Consider the following 21,167-nt stretch of genomic DNA (forward strand, 5'->3'; position numbering starts at 1 on the left):
CAAATTTTAACAGAACTGAAAAGTGAGATAGACACCTCCACAATTATAGTAGGAGACTTCAACACACCACTTTCGGAGAAGGACAGGACATCCAGTAAGAAGATCAATAGAGACACGGAAGACCTAATTAAAACAATCAACCAACTTGACCTCATTGACTTATACAGAACTCTCCACCCAACTGCTGCAAAGTATACTTTTTTTTCTAGTGCACATGCAACATTCTCTAGAATAGACCACATATTAGGTCATAAAACAAACCTTTGCAGAATCCAAAACATCGAAATATTACAAAGCATCTTCTCAGACCACAAGGCCATAAAAGTGGAAATCCATAACAGAAAAATTAGGGAAAAGAAATCAAATACTTGGAAACTGAACAATACCCTGCTGAAAAAAGACTGGGTTATAGAAGACATTAAGGAGGGAATAAAGAAATTCATAGAATGCAACGAGAATGAAAATACTTCCTATCAAAACCTCTGGGACACAGCAAAAGCAGTGCTCAGAGGCCAATTTACATCGATAAATGCACACATACAAAAAGAAGAAAGAGCCAAAATCAGAGAATTGTCCCTGCAACTTGAACAAATTGAAAGTGAGCAACAAAAGAATCCATCAGGCACCAGAAGAAAATAAACAATAAAAATTAGAGCTGAACTAAATGAATTAGAGAACAGAAAAACAATTGAAAGAATTAACAAAGCCAAAAGCTGGTTCTTTGAAAAAATTAACAAAATTGATAAACCATTGGCCAGACTGGCTAAAGAAATACAGGAAAGGAAACAAATAACCCGAATAAGAAACGAGATGGGCCACATCACAACAGACCCAACTGAAATAAAAGAACCATATCAGATTATTATGAAAAATTGTACTCTAACAAATTTGCAAACCTAGAAGAAATGGATGAATTCCTGGAAAAACACTACCTACCTAAACTAACACAATCAGAAGTAGAACAAATAAATAGACCCATAACAAAAAAAGAGATTGAAATGGTAATCAAACAACTCCCAACAAAAAAAAAAAAAAAAACCCTGCCCGGATGGCTTTACTGCAGAGTCCTACCAAACGTTCAGAGAAGAGTTAACACCACTACTACTAAAGGTATTTCAAAGCATAGAAAATGACAGAATACTACCTAACTCATTCTATGAAGCCACCATTTCCCTGATACCAAAACCAGGTAAAGACATCACAAAAAAAGAAAATTACAGACCTATATCCCTCATGAACATACATGCAAAAATTCTCAACAAAATTCTAGCCAATAGAATTCAACAACATATCAAAAAAATAATCCACCACGACCAAGTGGGATTTATACCAGGTATGCAAGGCTGGTTTAATATTAGAAAAACCATTAATGTAATCCACCATACAAATAAAACAAAAGACAAAAACCACATGATCTTATCAATTGGTGCAGAAAAGGCATTTGACAAAGTCCAACACCCATTTATGATAAAAACTCTCACCAAAATAGGAATTGAAGGAAAATTCCTCAACATAATAAAGGGCATCTATACAAAGCCAACAGCCACCATCACTCTAAATGGAGAGAGCCTGAAAACATTTCCCTTCAGAACGGGAACCAGACAAGGATGCCCTTTATCACCGCTTTTATTCGACATTGTGCTAGAGGTCCTAGCCAGAGCAATTAGGCTAGACAAAGAAATAAAGGGCATCTGGATTGGCAAGGAGGAAGTAAAATTATCTCTTTTTGCAGATCACATGATCTTATACACAGAAAACCCTCAGGAATCCTCCAGAAAACTACTGAAACTAATAGAAGAGTTTGGCAGAGTCTCAGGTTACAAGATTAACATACAAAAATCACTTGGATTCCTCTATATCAACAAAAAGAACATCAAAGGGGAAATCACCAAATCAATACTATTCACAGTAGCCCCCAAGAAGATAAAATACTTAGGAATAAATCTTACCAAAGATGTAAAAGACCTATACAAAGAAAACTACAAAGCTCTACTACAAGAAATTCAAAAGAACATACTTAAGTGGAAAAACATACCTTGCTCATGGATAGGAAGACTTAACATAGTAAAAATGTCTATTCTACCAAAAGCCATCTATAGATACAATGCACTTCCGGTCCAAATTCCAATGACATTTTTTAATCTGGTGGAGAAACAAATCACCAGCTTCATATGGAAGGGAAAGAAGCCTCGGATAAGTAAAGCATTACTGAAAAAGAAGAAGAAAGTGGGAGGCCTCACTCTACCTGATTTCAGAACCTATTATACAGCCACAGTAGTCAAAACAGCCTGGTACTGGTACAACAACAGGCACATAGACCAATGGAACAGAATTGAGAACCCAGATATAAATCCAATCACATATGAGCAGCTGATATTTGACAAAGGCCCAGTGTCAGTTAATTGGGGAAAAGATAGTCTTTTTAACAAATGGTGCTGGCATAACTGGATATCCATTTGCAAAAAAATGAAACAGGACCCATACCTCACACCATGCACAAAAACTAACTCCAAGTGGATCAAAGACCTAAACATAAAGACTAAAACGATAAAGATCATGGAAGAAAAAATAGGGACAATGTTAGGAGCCCTAATACAAGGCATAAACAATACAAAACATTACCAAAAATGATGAAGAGAAACCAGATAACTGGGAGCTCCTAAAAATCAAACACCTATGCTCATCTAAAGACTTCACCAAAAGAGTAAAAAGACCGCCTACAGACTGGGAAAGAATTTTCAGCTATGACATCTCCAACCAGCGCCTGATCTCTAAAATCTATATCATTCTGTTAAAACTCAACCACAAAATGACCAAGAAGTGGGCAAAGGATATGAACATGCACTTCACTAAAGAAGATATTCAGGCAGCTAACAGATACATGAGAAAATGCTCTCGATCATTAGCCATTAGAGAAATGCAAATTAAAACTACGATGAGATTCCATCTCACTCCAACAAGGCTGGCATTAATCCAAAAAACACAAAATAATAAATGTTGGAGAGGCTGCGGAGAGATTGGAACTCTCATACACTGCTGGTGGGAATGTAAAATGGTACAACCACTTTGGAAATCTAGCTGGCGTTATCTAATCAGTTAGAAATAGAACTACCATACAACCCAGAAATCCCACTCCTCGGAATATACCCTAGAGAAATAAGGGCCTTCACACGAACAGATATATGCACACCCATGTTTACTGCAGCTCTGTTTACAACAGCAAAAAGCTGGAAGCAACCAAGGTGTCCATCAATGGATGAATGGTTAAATAAATTGTGGTATATTCACACAATGGAATACTATGCATCATTAAAGAACAGTGACGAATCTGTGATACATTTCATAATATGGAGGAACTTGGAAGGCATTATGCTGAGTGAAATGAGTCAGAGGCAAAAGGACAAATATTGTATAAGACCACTATTATAAGATCTTGAGAAATAGTATAAACTGAGAAGAACACGTACTTTCGTGGTTACGAGGGGGAGAGGGAGCAAGGGTGGGAGAGGGTTTTTTACTGATTAGTGAGTAGATAAGAACTACTTTAGGTGAAGGGAAGGACAATACTCAATACATGGAAGGTCAGCTCAACTGGACTGGACAAAAAGCAAAGAAGTTTCCAGGATAAAATGAATGCTTCAAAGGTCAGCGGAGCAAGGGCGGGGGTTTAGGGACTATGGTTTAAGGGGACTTCTAAGTCAATTGGTAAAATAATTCTATTATGAAAACATTCTGCATCCCACTTTGAAATGTGGCGTCTGGGGTCTTAAATGCTAACAAGTGGCCATCTAAGATGCATCAGTTGGTCTCAACCCACCTGGATCAAAGGAGAATGAAGAACACCAAGGTCACACGATAACTATGAGCCCAAGATACAGAAAGGGCCACATGAACTAGAGACTTACATCATCCTGAGACCAGAAGAACTAGATGGTGCCCGGCCACAACCGATGACTGCCCTGACAGGGAGCACAACAGAGAACCCCTGAGGGAACAGGAGATCAGTGGGATGCAGACCCCAAATTCTCATAAAAAGACCATACTTAATGGTCTGACTGAGACTAGACGGATCCCGGCGGTCATGGTCCCCAAACCTTCTGTTGGCACAGGACAGGAACCATTCCCGAAGACAACTCATCAGACATGGAAGGGACTGACAGTGGGTAGGAGAGAGATGCTGATGAAGAGTGAGCTACTTGCATCAGGTGGACACTTGAGACTATGTTGGCATCTCCTGTCTGGAGGGGGGATGGGAGGGTAGAGAGGGTTGGAAGCTGGCAAAATTGTCACGAAAGGAGAGACTGGAAGGGCTGACTCATTAGGGGGAGAGCAAGTGGGAGTATGGAGTAAGGTGTATATAAACTTATATGTGACAGACTGACTCGATTTGTAAACGTTCACTTGAAGCTCAATAAAAATTAAAAAAAAAAGAGTATGCTGGAATGAAATTTGCACTTAAATAGAGGAAAAAAACTATTTTTAAAGAAATGACTCTTACATTAACCTTCATTCCACCCTTCTCGTAGGGAAATTGTAATATGCACAGAAACAAATAAACGAACAAAAGATGTCTGCTGAAAAAAAAAAATCATTCACCATGACAAAGTGGGATTCATACCAGATATGCAAGGATGGTTCAACATTAGAAAAACAATTATTGTCAATAACACAAGAACCACATGATCTCATCAATTAATGCGGAAAAAGCATTTGACAAAGTCCAACACCCGTTTATGATAAAAACTTTCAGCAAAATAGCAATAGAAGGAAAATTCCTCAACACAATAAAGGGCATTTCTACAAAGCCAATAGCCAACATCATCCTAAATGGAGAGAGTCTGAAAGCATTTCCCTTGAGTTTGGGAATCAGACAAGGATGCCCTTTATTAGCACTCTTATTTAACATTGTGCTAGAGGTCCTACCCAGAGCAATTAGGCTAAATAAAGAAATAAAGGGCATCCAGATTGGTAAGGAAGAAGTAGAAGTATCTCTATTTGCAGATGACGTGATCAGAAAACCCTAAAGAATCCTCAAAAAAAAAACTACCGACAGTAATAGAAGAGTTCAGCAGAATATCAGGATACAAGATAAACAGAGAAATCAGTTGGATTCCTCTACACAAACAATAAGAACATCGAAGAGGAAATCACCAAATCAATACCATTGACAGTAGCCCCCAAAAAGATAAAATAGGAATAATCTTACCACAGATGTAAAAGACCCATACAAAGAAAACTACAAGACACTACTGCAAGAAACCAAAAGAGACCTACATAAGTGGAAAAACATACCTTGCTCATGGATAGAAAGACTCAACGTTGTAAAAATGTCTGTTCTACCAAAAGCGATCTATAGATACAATGTAATTCTGATCCAAACTCAAAGGACATTTTTTAATGAGATGGAGAAACAAATCCTCAACTTCATATGGAAGGGAAAGAGGACCCAGATAAGTAAAGTATTAGTGAAAAAGAACAAAGTGGGAGGCCTCACTCTACCTGATTTTAGAACCTATTATACCACCACAATAGTCAAAACAGCCTGGTACTGGTACAACAACAGATATATAGACCAATGGAACAGAATTGAGAATCCAGGTATAAATCCATCCATATATGAGCAGCTGATATTTGACAAGGGCCCAAAGTCTGTTCAATGGGGAAAAGACAGTCTCTTTAGAAAATGGTGCTGGCATAACTGGACTATCCTAAATGACTGTGTCCCTGTACATCAGTCCAAGCCTGTTCAGACATAACAGAAAGCCAAGCCTGGGCGTGGGGAGCAGGAGTTGGGGTGGGAGGAGAGTGAACCAGCTTAACCACTCATGGTAATTTTGCAGCACCTGTGTTGAGAGAGAGAAAGCCCCTGACTCTAGGACATCAACATGAAGGCACTCAAACAGGCTGCGAGAGGAAATGAAGAGCCTGACTCCTACTGTGTCTTGTTAGTTAATTGACAACGCTACCATAAGCCCTATTAATAAGAAAACAGGGCACTTCTAACAGGAAGTTTGCTTTACTTAATGGAGGGATCTGGACTTTATTTACTCTTGTCCAAACTACCCATTAACTTAGCATTAATACATAGCCCTGTAAACTCAGAGTGATCACTTCGTCTTCTTATAGACAGAAATAGAAGCCCATTTCCATATATAGTAGGTGGGTGCTTGTTTGGATGGGTTGATCACAGACTTAGAGGTTCTCTTTCCAAGCTCTCTGTTTCAAGGGTTCAGGGACTTGCTATGCACAGCTTGTACACTGCTGCCATCTAATGGACAGATGGACAACCTTCTACATTTTTAATAGATTTCATTCCAGATTCCTCAACAATTTTTTTTTTTAGTTAATTTATTTATTGTGCTTTAAGTTTACAAATCAAGTCAGTCTCTCATACGAAAAGATACACACCTTGCTATGTACTACTAGCTGCTGTCCTCCTAATGAGACAGCACATTCCTTCTCTCCTCCCTGTATTCCCTGCATCCATTCAACCAGCTCCTGTCCCCCTCTTCCTTCTCATCTCACCTCCAGACAGGAGATGCCCACGTAGTCTCATGTGTCTACTTCAACAAATTATTTTGTAAACTGAGACTGTCATGTCTTTGGACTGCCATCCAGGAGGAAAACAGCATAATGAGAAGAGGTACGACCCCTTCTTAAAGTGGGATGAAGCATTTAAAGGCAATCAGGCTAAGGACCATCCTTCTAAGTAAGAACCTGAAGGATGGGATACCCATTCTGGAATGAGTGGAAGCTGCCTGACAGGATAGGGTGTGAAGGAGAAGATAGAGAGCTGGGAGTGAGGGAGAGGAAGAAGCAGTAATAATCCCAATGGAGTAATCCTTTGTGAACATTACAGCATTTCTGTAAGTGGTCCCTCATCAGATTTGCAAATAAGTCACCAAGAGCTGACAGAAACTTCTTGGAGACTGAACAGCGTGACTATAGAAATAGGACATCTGGTCACCTTGGTACTAGAAAAGTTCACTTAAAAAGCTTAAATTTGAGGATCATATTGCTTTTGGGTCTGAGATATATCAGATGAGCCTATCAGTCACTGTTCTGCAGTAACAGACTTCTCCAGTTTTTCTTTAGTTCTATTTTTACTTTTTAATTTTTATCTTGTTTTAAGTGAAAGTGTATAAATCGAGTCAGTCTCTCATACAAAAATTTATATACACCTTGCTATTTACTCCTAATTGCTCTCCCCCTAATGAGACAGCACACTCCTTCCCTCCACCCTCTATTTTTGTGCCCATTCAGCCAGCTTCTGACCCCCTCTGCCTTCTCATCCCCCATCCAGACAGGAGATGCCAGCATAGTCTCATGTGTCTACTTGATCCGAGAAGCTCACTCCTCACCAGTATCATTTTCTATCCCATTGTCCAGTCCAATCCCTGTCTGAAGAGTTGGCTTTGGGAATGGTTCCTATCTTAGGCTAACAGAAGGTGCGGGGATCCTGACCTCTGAGGTCCTTCTAGTCTCAGTCAGACCATTAAGTCTGGCCTTTTTAAGAGAATATTTTCACTTTTTAAGACTTATTCTTTGTGAAACTTCCCCTTCACCCCAATTAGGTGCATCCTTCCTGCTTGTGTATTTTGTGCTTTATATTTCTGTCACTAATCGCAATTACTTGTTTACAAGCTTGCCTTTCCCTCTAGCAAGACCTCATTTGATCCATCTTTCCACTGTATTGGAAGTGCCTGCAGGCCCCCGGGTTTGGTGGACGTCCCCTCTCCACAAACAGCCAGTTAAAGGTTCCTGGAGATGTGAGAATATACACTATGTGGACTTTTCTCCCTACCAAGTAAACCCCAATGAAGGGAATTTATGGATGTCACACTGAGGACAAGTGCGTCAAGGGCTGAGAGCATAACTGAGAGACCTCTGAGGTACAGAGTCCACGGAGTCTGGCGTAAACAACTGTAAAACCTTGGGAATCCATTTCCCATTTTTCTAAAATGACAGTAATGCTTATTACCTAGTGGATGGACACTTTGATCTTGCAAATAATCTTGCAGTTTCATAGTGACATTAACAGTGCTTCCTGCCCAGCATCCATCGCTCTTATGGGTCTGTCACCTGGATTTACCTTTGAAGAACCTCTCCCTCATTGTGGCAGAGACAATGCTCTCTGTTAATCAAACTACTTCATTGCCTTCCTGGGCAGCCAGGAAGTCTGTATTTCCCAGGCCATTTGCATGTAGGTGGATACGAGATTAGTCCTGGTCAAAGGGATGCAAGCAAAAAACAATGCATACAACATCCAGGTTTGACCTCTTTCTCTTCTGGCAGCGATGGAGGCCATGTGTTGAGGACGGTGGTTTCAGAGAACGAAAGGAGCCAGGATCACTTAGCAGAAGACAGACATGAGAGCCTCCTGAGCCGGAACAACCACACCGGATTTTCCATGGACAAAAAATCAGCTGTTACTGTGCTAGACACTGAGATTTGAAAATTGTTCCCGAAAACTTACAGTCTCATTTGGGAGATAAGACAGGTACCTTAAAAAGAAAATAATCGTAATAACAAGCACACAAATAGTGCTTACAATGGGTCAGGCACTGCTTTAAGCACTTTACATATAACAAACTAGTTGCCTTTGGGTCAACTCTGACTCATGGGAACCCTATGAATGTCAGAGTAGAACTGTCCTCAATGGGGTTTTCAATGGCTGATTTGGGGGGAAGTAGATAGCCAGGCTTTCTTCCAGGAGCCTCTGGGTGGACTCAAACAATAACTTATGCACTCCTCACAATAAGTTTATGAGGTGGAGAATACTGATTGTTAGGAGGAAGGAGCTGAGGCACAGAATGCTGAGTCACTTGCTCAAGAGCACACAGCTAGTCAGACTCAGGCCTAAGATCTGAGCCCAGGTAGTCAGGCTCCAGAGTCCATGTTCTTAAATACTGTACTGTCTGCTTTATAATATAATGCAACTGACATTTATTCAGCACTGATTTGTGCAAGAAACTGTGTTAGATGCTATGGGGGTGAATAAAACATGCCTTTAGCCTTAAAACCAAACCAAACCCAGTGCCGCCGAGTCGATTCTGACACATAGCCACCCTATAGGACAGAGTAGAACTGCCCCATAGAGTTTCCAAGGAGCACCTGGTGGATTTGAAATGCCGACCATTTGGCTAGCAGCCGTAGCACTTAACCACTACGCCACCAGGGTTTTCTTTCTAGCCTTAGGAGCTGATAATCACACATAAGGTAAAATTGAAAAGCTTCTACTGAGTAAGGCTGACTATTGATACGTAAATGGTCAAAGAAGGAAAAGCTAACCATTCAGTGGATGTAACAATAAGTAACACTTGTTGAGGCTAACTGGGCCAGGCACTGTAAGAGACAATGCTCTCTGTTAATCAAACCACTTCATTGCCTTCCTGGGCACACAGGAAGTCTGTATTTCCCAGGCCATTTGCATGTAGGTGGGTATATGTTTTAACATACTAACTCATTTAAGCCTCACAACAACCATATGAGGTATGTTTTATTGTTGTCCCCATCCCACAAAGGAGGAAACTGAAGCACAGAAAAAGTTTCAATGACTTGCCCATTTACCCAGCTAGGAGACTTATAAGCTAAGATTCACATCTATACAGCCCAGCTATCTAGCCCACACTCCCTACCGCTTCTTGTGCCTCAGCAAAAAAGAGCCCAGGATGAGACAGACACGATTGCAAACTTTGTCACTTGCCAGGAATATGAGCCTGGGTTCATGATTTAACTTCTCTTATCCTGAGTTTCCTCATCCACAAAATGGAGCTAATGACTTCTACTTTGCTCACTAAATTATACTTACTATCAGTATAGTTACTATTATTACTACTAATATTATGATTTTTTTTTTTTTTTTTTTTTTGGCAAAAGGAGGAATAGAGAAAGATAGTGTTCCAAGGAAATATACTGAAGTAGATGTATAACCCTGCCCCAAAATGTCTTGGAAGATTCAGTGTATTATCAGAAATAACTTGGTCTGAGTGAGCTAATTATAAACATACCTGGTGCGGACATTTCCTTAATATTCTCTCAGGTGTCTTTCAATCAGTGCAGGGTTCTCCTAGAATGCTCCCAGGAATCCAACTTTTTACTATTCTCATTATCCCTCTCCTTTGGTCCCTCTGGAAACCCTGGTGGTATAGTGGTTAAGAGCCATGGCTGCTAACCAAAAGGTTGGCAGTTTGAATCCACCAGGCACTCCTTGGAAACTCTATGGGGCAGTTCTACTCTGTCCTATAGGGTCGCTATGAGTCGGAATCGACTCGACGGCAATGGATTTTGGTCCCTCTACTACCCTCCTTTTCTACCTTCTAACTTCAGGGCATCAGCATTATCCTGTTGCTACTCTCCATGCTTAAGCCAGCAAGTCCCATTGAGCTTTGCTTTTTATATCATGAGCTGCGGGTCTTTATACTCTTCAGAGAAGAGCGCCTACAAGCTAGGAGGATAAGACTTAACAACCTGTCTTGTTCATGTGGAGCACCTCTCACAGCGTAACTCCAAAGCATTATTTTGTCAAAAGAAAACTTCTGCAGCAAGGGTGAGGATAGGGTGGAACAAAGAAAGGAAAACAGACCCGTATGTTTGGAAAACAATAAGGAGACCAGTCTGGCTGAAGCAGAGATTTAATTTAGATAACTTAGAGAATTTAATGAAAGAAAACTTAGGAAATATGATCTTAAATTGGCACATGAGATCCAGGAAGGAGAAACCATCCTTTACAACCAAAGCAGCTCTTGTGAAGTCTACTCATGTATCAGCTAACCTTAGCAGCTGGTGCGTGCCTGATGAGATTTATTGTGTCAGTTAATCCTATGGCTCCATCCAAATACTCTTCCTCATGTTCTCGTTTCCAAAGTAAGAACTGCCCCTGGTTGGGGAAAACCAGTTGAAGATGTAATTGTATGCACAAGGCTGTCTATCTGCATTGCCCATGCAGACAGGCTAGGCCTCAAACTTCTAGGCAGCCGGAAGTCTGCTAGGAATGAGGCACGTACACCCACTGGCACCAACAATGCCATGGATGTTACATTCAGCTGTGATCGAGCTGGACACATAAGACACTTACACAGTATGGGCAAAGTGAAAGCCATTATTATTATTTATGGAAAGCAAACAGTAAACAACAGGTTCTCAAAGGGAAAATGCTTACTCTTTTCCAAATGACCCCTGTCCGTTCTTACGTCACTGGGCAGGTGTGCTGTGGTTCAGGTCAGGTGCTGTGTTCACATCACCAATACGTCCAGTTACCACCATGCTCCTGGGGGACCTGCACAGCTCTTGAGGCTTCTGCTCTGCCACTGGGCTTAGTTGGCCTCTGCTGCTGGCTCCCACCACACTACCTGGGCCTGCAAAGCTTTCTGGCCTCCGCAGTATCTGGGCCCCCACTGCACATGGAGGGAGGCATGCAACCCCCTGCATGGGGCACACTCAGGCCTCTCTTATCCTGCACAAGCATTACAGCCGTTTTAGCTCTGTTGGCAAGACTCTGCCCAGAGGCATCCTGCTTTGCCCTGCTGTAGGAAGACACAGGGTCCTCCAAGGCAACCCCTGCATGGCGCATACTCAGGCCTCTGCCCTGTACAAGCAAGTGTTACAGCTCTTTTAGCTCCATCAGAAAGTCTGCTGCCTGATGCTCAGCTCTCGCTCCATGGGCTAGCAAGCCCACTGCCTCTGTTTCTTGCAGTCTTCTGCCATCTTCAGCAGTAACTATTTCTTCTGGGTCTAGAAAGTTCTTAGCACAGGAACCCTGGGTCCTTGGTCTAAAGGACACTCTCTGTTCCAGGCTCTTCTTGATGTAATGACATCCCTCTAAACTTCTGTGGGATTGGCCCTTTTATAAGCCTAAAACCAAAAAACCCAAGCCCATTTCCACAGAGTTGATTCCAACTCATAGCAACTCCATAGGGCAGAGTAGAATTGCCATATACAGTTTCCAAGGAGCAGCTGGTGGATTGGAACTGCAGACCTTTTGGTTAGCAGCCAATCTCTTTAACCACTATGCCACCAGGGCTCCTGCCTTGTCAATTTCAACAAGGCATGGTCTTCCCACCAGGACCACAAACTGACCAATCTTCTCAGTAGACCATAAGTCATTTAATTTTGCATAGCCCCACCCAATCATTTTGTGGGAGTTACAATACCATGGCTACGAAGGCCATATAAAAGTTATTCATTGTACCACAGTAAAGGAATATAAGAAAAAGACAAGGATTATCACAAAGGAAATTTGAGAATAAATTCACCCTCACTTTCTTTCTCTTTTATTTCCTCCCTTGGATCTAAATCCATGTCTCGTCAATTCTTTTAAAATGTAGCTGAGGGAATATGTATGTATCATCATTGAATGAGGTGGCACATAGTTCAGTTAATTCTAGAGCAATTTTTTTAGTACCCATGATGAGTCTTATCCTATGACAAGAACAAGGAATACAAAGAAAAATAAGACAGTTCCAATGAGCTCATTGAAAAATGGGCAAATGACTTGAACAGACATTTCACAAAAAAAGATATATGAATGGCCAATAAGCACTTAAAAAGGAGCTTACTATCACTTCTAGAATGGCTAACTGTAAATCTGATAGTTTCAAGTGTTGCCAAGGATGTAGAGCACCTGGAACTCTCATACATTGCCAGCAAGTATAAAAATTGTACAACTATTTAGGAAAATAGTTTGAAATTTTCTTAGAAGGTTAAACATACATCTACATCATGATTCATCATGATCCACTCCTAAGTATTTACATAAAATATATTTTAAAATGTCCAAAAAAAGACTAGTATGAAAATGCACAGCAGTTTTGTTCAGAATAGCCAAAAACTAGAAACAACCCAAATGTCAATGTATACATGAATTGTATTATATTCATACAGTGGAATACTACTCACCAATACTAAAGAAAGATTTACTGATATTTGCTACAACATGGATCAATCTCATAAATATTATACTGAGCAAAGAAGCTGGACATGAAAGAGTACATGCCCTACAGTTCAGTTTACATAAAATTCTAAATAAGTAAAACTAAAGTGTAGTGCTAGAAATCAGAAGACTGGTTTCCCTGTGCTGAGGTTGGGAGAATTGTGGCAGAGATTGACTATAGAAGCATACAAGGGAACTTTCTGGATGATAGAAATATATCTTAATTGGAATATTGGCTACATGGATGTACATATCTAAAAAACCCATTGAACTGTTCACTTAAAAACTGCACAATTTTTTGTTTTTAAATTATACTTTGATCAAGAAAAGTTAAACAAAATAGAATGGATACAGTAAAAACCAATTTATGATACTTTAGGAATCTAGGAGAGTAATAATGATACTTGGGACTAGAGGCAAAGGATCATAGGAGAAGGTAATAGTAGGGATAAACCAAAACCAAACCCACTGCTGTCAAATAGAATTACGACTCATAGTGACCCTATATAGAGAAGAATATAGATTTGAGAGCCATTGAAGAGGTAGACTTAACAGACCTTGGAGATAGGTTATATAGAATTGGTGAAGGATAAATAGGAATTGAAGATAACCACTAGAATGGAAATGTAGAGTCACGGGAGCACTTAATTTGTTGTTGTTTAAAGAAGAGACATTTGAACGTGTTTAAGTGTTGATAAAATTAGCAATCGAGAGATATTAAAGGTGTCTTTGGCAAAAGAATGAATGAAATGATGTCCCATGATATCTAAGTAGGATAGGGAGGGAAGACAGAAAGAAGCTGATAAACAGATGGGATGATATTGCTGCCAAAGAACAGAAGTAGTGGAAGTATTTAAAAAACAAACCAAAAGGACAGGAAGATTGATCAGAGAATGAGATGTCTACATTAGTGGTTCAGCAAATAGAGCATTTGGGGGAATGAAACAACCCAGGGAGTTGATTGCTGAGGTAAAATGGAGGTCATTGGAGATGAATGGGTCACATTATGAGTTTATTAATAATAAAGTATGAAGTATATATATATATATGACTTGGGAGTGGGAGTTTATTAACAATGAAGTACATGTACAGGGTTTGGGGAAGAAGCACAGAGGAGGATAGATGACCAAAGACAACATTTGGGTGACAGCTGAGAAAAGAAAGGCAGATGAGGTGTGATGGACTGAATTCTCCTAGTCCCCTGGAGCACAGTAGAGCTTGGGTCTTGCAGAATTCAGCCCCGGCCTGGAGGGAGGCCAGGCAGTTAGGGACAGGTCATGAATTCTCATTCCTCATGATCTGGCACATGGTGTGGATTATTAAGGAACAATTAAGAAAATGGCCAGAAGGTCCTTCACAGTGATGGAAGGAAGCTGTCACTTTCTTTTGGAATTGGTGCTCTGGATTAAGACATAGCAGGGTTCAGGGGCTTCCAGCTGGAAGGGCTGTTATAGGGCAGAAGGATATCCAATGCTGGGGTTTGTTCTACAGATGCAATTGGATAATGTTAGTCAATGATATTGAGGAGGTTAGGAAGACAGTTAAAGTGCCTGGTATTGTGTCCTGATGGAATACAGAGGAGAGACTAGGGGAATGCTAATATCCTAAGGGCAAGGAAGACTGAAGGTTTATGAAGTCAAAGAGTGGGTGGATGAGAGAGTTACCCAGATGGGCATTTTGGTCACAGAGTAAAGATTAGGCTGAGAGCCCTAGGTCTAGGTAGGACAACCACCATCCATCCCAGCAGATGGCTAACCAGTTTCTTCCTTGTTATCTTGAGAGGATGAAGCAGTCCTTGACTATACTTTCTGTCCTTTCTCCCTTAATGCTTAAATTATGTAAATAAGAGAAAAGATGTGCATCTCCAGCTGAGGGAGCGCAATACCACTAACAAGTTGAACAGACTGTGCTTCTTCCCTTTGACTTGTTGTGATCAGCTTACCTATGTACTCAGAGGCCTCCTGAAGACCTGAGGGATAAATACAGCAGACCTTCAGAGTGATAAGAAAATCAAGGGAAATAACTACCATAAATGGAAAGCCTCAGAGTAAAAATCACTATATATCTAGTCTTTGCAGAACGATTGATTCTAAAGGGCTGTGAACAGCAAAACAATAAGTGGCTCCCTTCCTTGCCCTCTTTTTTCCCTGAGGGTTCCACACTTGGATTCTTTTGAGCATCCCAGGAATCCCTAGAGTCACAAGATAAAGCTGAAAACAGCTGATCCCAGGCCAGGTCATCACTGGAGGAGTACAGGCCACTCCTCTCTGACCTCCATGCCATTCCCATGACACACACCATGTTGGACAGTGGCTCTGTGTTGTGGGATGAAGTTTATTACGATAAGGACTGTTTGTGTAACTATGGCATGGATTAGGCTTAGCTGCCAAAACTAATTACATAAATAATCTCAATGTAGTAAATTATTTGAACCATAAAACTTAATGTACTCATAGCGGCTGGTCTTCTTCAACCCTCCCACTGTTTCTTCTGTCCAGCCCTGTGGGGTCCCCAGCCCTGAGTGGAGGCCACACTCTACACAGCCTCTGCAAGGCCCTCTCTGCTAAGGTAGCCAGGTCCCAGTTGTCTTCCTGGCTGCACTTTCCTGATATCAAATCTTAATGAAATGTTCATCCATTGCTAGTGGGGCTGTAAATTGGTACGGCCATTGTGGAAAACAGTTTGGTGGTTCCTCAAAAAGTTGAACATAGAAATACCATATGACCTAGCAATCTCAATCCTAGGTATGTACCCAGAAGAAGTAAAAGCAGAAACACAAACAGAAACTTGTACGCCAGTGTTCATTGCAGCACTATTCACAATAGTCAAAAGGCAGAAACAATGGAAATGTCCATCAACAACAAGTGAATGGATAAACAAAATGTGGTATAAATACAATATTACTCAGCCAGAAAGAGGAATGGAGTTCTGATGCATGCCACATGGATGAACCTAGAGGACATTATGCTGAGCAAAGTCAGTCAGTTATAAAAGGTCAAATACTGTCTGATGTCACTTATTTGAAATAAGCAAATATATAGAATCTATAAGTAATTTTTTTTTTTTTTTTTAGTGGCTACCAGGAGAGAGAGAGGGGGGTATAGTAAAGATTTTTGCTTAGAATGCACTGAATGTATGTTAATGGTGGTGGTACAATTTAGAAAAAGATAGCAAAAAACAAAAAATGTAGTCAATGTCACTGGAGTGTACATGTGGAAATGGATAAATTGATGAAACATATGTTTTATTGTATGTTGTTGTTAGGTGCCGTCGAGTTGATTCTGACTCATAGTGACCCTATGCACAACAGAACAAAACGCTGCCTGATCCTGTGCCATCCTCACACTCATTGTTATGCTTGAGCCCACTGTTGCAGCCACTCTGTCAATCCGTCTCATTGATGGTCCTCCTCTTTTTCATTGACCCTCTACTTTACCAAGCATGATGTCCTTCTCCAGGGACCGGTCCCTCCTGATAACATGTCCAAAGTATGTGAGACAAAGTCTCGCCATCTTTGCTTCTAAGAAGCATTCTGGCTGTACTTCTTCCAAGACCGAATTGTTCGTTCTTCTGGCAGTCCATCTGACATCAATGATAACCCCTGTTCCATGTCTTCTTCTGAATGAATTTCTGGCAGTTCCCTGTCGATGCACTGCAGCAACCACTTTTGAATGATCTTCAGAAAATTTTACTTCTGTGTGATATTAATGACATTGTTCAATAATTTCCACATTCTGTTGAATCACCTGTCTTTGGAATGGGATCTCTTCCAGTTGGTTGGTCAGGTAGCTGTCTTCCAAATTTCTTGGAATAGTGAAGTAAGCACCTCCAGTGCTGCATCCATTTGTTAAAACATCTCAATTGATATTCTGTCAATTCCTGGAGTCTTATTTTTCACTAGTGCCTTCAGTGCAGCTTGGACTTCTTCTTTCAGTACCGTAGGTTCTTGATCATATGCTACCTTCTGAAATGGTTGCATGTTGGCCAATTTCTTTTGGTACAGTGATTCTGTATATTCCTTCTATCTTCTTTTGATGTTTCCTGTGTTGTTTAATATTTTCCCCATACCAAAAAATAAAATAAAACCAAGCCCCTTGCCATCAAGCAGATTCCAACTCATAGTGACCATATAGGACACAGCAGAACTGCCCCACAGGGTTTCCAAGGAGCGGCTGGTGGATTCGAACTGCAGACCTTTTGGTTAGCAGCTGAGCTCTTAACCACTGCATCACCAGAGCTCCATTTTCCCCATAGAATCCTTCAAAATACCAAGTTGAGTGTTGAATTTTTTCTTCAGTTCTTTCAGCTTGAGAAATGCCAAGTATGTTCTTCCCTCTTGGTTTTCTATCTCCAGGTCTTTGCACATTGCATTCTAATACTTTGTCTTCTGGAGCTGTCCTTTGAAACCTTCTCTTCAGCTCTTTTACTTCACCATTTCTTTCTTTCGCTTAAGCCACTCTACATTCAAGACAAACTTTAAGAGTCTCTTCTGACATGCATTTTGGTCTTTTCTTTCTTGTCTTTTTAATGACCTCTTTCTTCATGTATGATGTTCTTGATGTCATTTCACAACTCCTCTGGTCTTTGGTCATTAGTGTTCAATGTGTCAAATCTATTCTTGAGATGGTCTCTAAATCAGGTGGGATATACTCAAGGTCGTACTTAGGCTCTAGTGGACTTGTCCTAATTTTCTTCAAGTTGAGCTTGCATTTGAGCAATTGATGGTCTGTTCCACATTCGGGCCCTGACCTTGTTCTGACTGATGATACTGAGCTTTTCCGTGGTCTCTTTCCACAGATACAGTCCTTTTCAGTACTGCATATTACATCCAGAGAGGTCCACATATATTGTGTAGTTGCCATTTATGTTGGTGAAAAAGGGTATTTGCAATGAAGAAGTTTTTGGTCTTGCAAAATTCTATCATGTGAATTCCAAGGCCATATTTTCCAACTACCAGTCCTTCTTATCAGTGCATCTCGATTGTATGTTTGATCAATTTCAGACTGCAGAAGTTGGTAAAAATCTTCAATCTTTTCATCTTTGGCCCTAGTAATGTGTGAATTTGAATACTATTTGTATTAATTGGTCTTCCTGGTATCGATATTATCCTATCACTGACAGTGTTCTACTTCAGGATAGATCTTGAAATGTCCTTTTTGACAATGAATGCAATGCCATTCCTCTTCAATTTGTCATTCCTGGCATAGTAGACTGTATGATTGCAGCTCTTCCCAATCATATTTTGAGTGCCTTCCAACCTGAGGGGCTCATCTTCTGGCACTATTATCAGACCATGTTCCGCTGGCCAGTTTTTTCAGATGTAGACTGCCAGGTCCTTCTTCCTAGTCTGTCTTAGTCTGGAAGCTTTGCTGAAACTTGTCCAACAAGGGTGACCCTGCTGGTATTTGAAATACCAGTGATGAACTTCCAGTACCACAGCAATATGGAAGCTGCTACAGTATGGCAAACTGACAGAGACTTGGTGGTTGTATGTATATCAGTATAATAATAAAATAAATAAAATAAAATTTAAAAATCTTAATAAAGTGATAATGCATTCAGGTCTAGATCCTTGGTTCCTTTTCAAAGTATTTTTAGAGATCATTTAATCTTTCAAGTTACAAAAATTAACTATATATTCACATTTGTGTGTATGTACACACATCTGTAATTTTTTCCAAATCAACACCAATTCCCCAAACCTTGTATGTAAAATTTAATGTACTCAAATTATTATTGTTTTCCTTTACACGTTGTGCCATTCTCTTTTAGGCCATTTTTCTTCTAGCTCTTTTTTAGGCTTTTCTTATAGGCTTTCTCATTTCTTCTTACCTAGAGTCCATATATCCCCAGACTTGCAATGCTGTTGTTTTTCCTGTAAAGCTCTCATTTGCTCCTGTTTTGCTTCCTCAAGGTTGCTTAACTACCTGCGCAGTCTTGTTCTAAGGCACTTTGCACCTCTCTTTACCCTTCTAGGCAGAAGCTTTCTCATAAGAGGTAGCAGGACAATAGTGATTAAAAACATGGCCTCTGGCACCAGACTACAGGGGTTCAAACCCAAACCAAGCCCACTCCACAAATTGATTTCAACTCATAGCGACTCCATAGGGTTTCCAAGGCTGTAAATCCCTACAGAAGCAGACTACCACATCTTTCTCCCTCAGAGCTGCTAGTGGTTTCCAACTGCCGACCTTCTGGTTAGCAGTCAAATTGAGTGCTTTAACCACTGTGCCACCAGGGATCCCTGGTGCAGGGGTTCAAAGCCAGGTTCTAAGCAAGTTACTTGGTTCTGTGCCTCAGTCTGTACAATCGCAAAAAAGACTGTACTTTCTTCCTGGATTGTTGCAAGATTGAGTTAATGTGTGTAAAGTGCTTAGAACAGTGCCCTGACCCATGATAACAAACATTAGCCATTTCATCATGCCTTTAACCGACAGATTGTTTTGTTAAACAATCAGCACCATCTCCGATGTCTCATAACTCTATAATTCTCTGTAGTTAACCAAAGACCTTTCAGTCATGTGTTTATCTTCTAAATCTGTTTCTATTTTGGAAGGAGAGACACTTAGGACACTTTGTTTCCAACAGCTTCCTACGCTTCCTTTGCAATCCTCTATTCTGATCCCATACCTGGTTATGGCATGCCCTTTCCAAAATGACACTAACCTTGGAGTTAGATTGGGTTGATAACACCATCTTTATCTTGAAGAGAGCATAACTAAGACCTACAGAGGTTAAGTAGCTTTCTGACTGACATGCCTAATCAGTAGACATCAGCATTTATCCCCATTTTGGCTAACGGTTATAAAGAATGAATTTGCCTTTTCTTACAGGATACGTGTGCTACAGATACTTGTCAGAGACTATGGCTTTCAACTCATTACAGAAAACAAGATTAAAAAAAAAAAAGCCACTTTTGGAAGGATTTGCATTCCATTTTTTCTAAATGCTCTAAAATCTGACTTTACGTCAGACCACCAAAGAGTTTATAGATCTGGCCCGACGTCTACCGTGTTCCAACCATGGGCTCCGGAACCGGGGTCCCTGCTCTAGTCCATGCTTCAGTGCCCAAGCTGGTCCTCCTCCACCCATTGCTTTCCCTTGGAGCAAGGAGCTTGTAAAGGCAATGAGATGTGCCCAGGTGGAGCCCGTGCTTCCCATTCTAGGCCAGCTTTGGTACTAGGGTCCCTGCAATTCCCTGCTGAAACAGGCCCAAGACTATTCCCAGGGCCTACCTGGTCTCTTCCCTGGGTGTGCCCTTTTGAAGGAACACCTCACTGCTGCTGTGGTAACCCCTTGGGGTGCTCTTTCCTAGGGGATGGCAGAACTTGGACTTGTGGGCTGGGGGTGTGGAAAGTAGGGTGGGAATAGGAAAAGGATGGGCTGTGGGTCTGGGGTCTCCATTTTTCTGTTGTTGTATGTCCCATAAACATTACAGTGAGCCTTTTTAGCCCTCTTCCCCTGGACATATGAAGGTGCTGGGTCACAGTGCTCTGCCACGGGTACAGTAAAGGGCAGGGTAGAAACCAGACCCTACATCGCTCAACAGTGTATTTGCTAGGAGGATCCATGTGAGAACTTTCCCTCAGGACGGAGGCCTAGAATTTGCTGTATTTTTTCTTAAGGATTAATTTGTTTAGTCTTCTGGTCACTATACAAAAACTGGTCATGTTTCCCTTTTTTTGCTACTGGAATACTCAGAGTTCCCTAAAAAGTCTGCAGCCTTATGGCAGTCTGTACAGCCCTCACTCCAGCCTTGTTTTTCCTACTCTCATTTTCCCTTTCCCCCTACACTCTTTGTTTATAAAATTTTGGTATATTGTATATATTTTTGTAAGTCACTTCATATCCTGTTTGGACAGGGCTGGATAGAAAACAAAAAGGGAGAATTCTTTGCATACACATTCTAATCCATGCACACGGCCTAAACCTGCATGTATTCAAGCTCGGGCTTCATGATTTTCACGTGCTTGACATAAAATTGTTCATTACATGGTGGCGCAGTGATTCAAGTGCTCAGCTGCTAACAGAAAGGTCATCAGTTCAAATCTACCAGTCACTCCGTGGGAAAGATGTAGCAGTTTGCTTCTGTAAAGATTACAGACTTGGAAACCCTGTGGGGCAGTTCTATCCTGTCCTAGAGGGTTGCTGTGATTTGGAATTGACGTGATAGCAATGGATTTTTATATGGAGCCCTGACAGCACAATGGTTAAACACTCAGCTATTAACTGAAAG

Source organism: Elephas maximus, chromosome 22, assembly GCF_024166365.1.
Source record: "Elephas maximus indicus isolate mEleMax1 chromosome 22, mEleMax1 primary haplotype, whole genome shotgun sequence".
Classification (NCBI taxonomy): Eukaryota; Metazoa; Chordata; class Mammalia; order Proboscidea; family Elephantidae; genus Elephas; species Elephas maximus.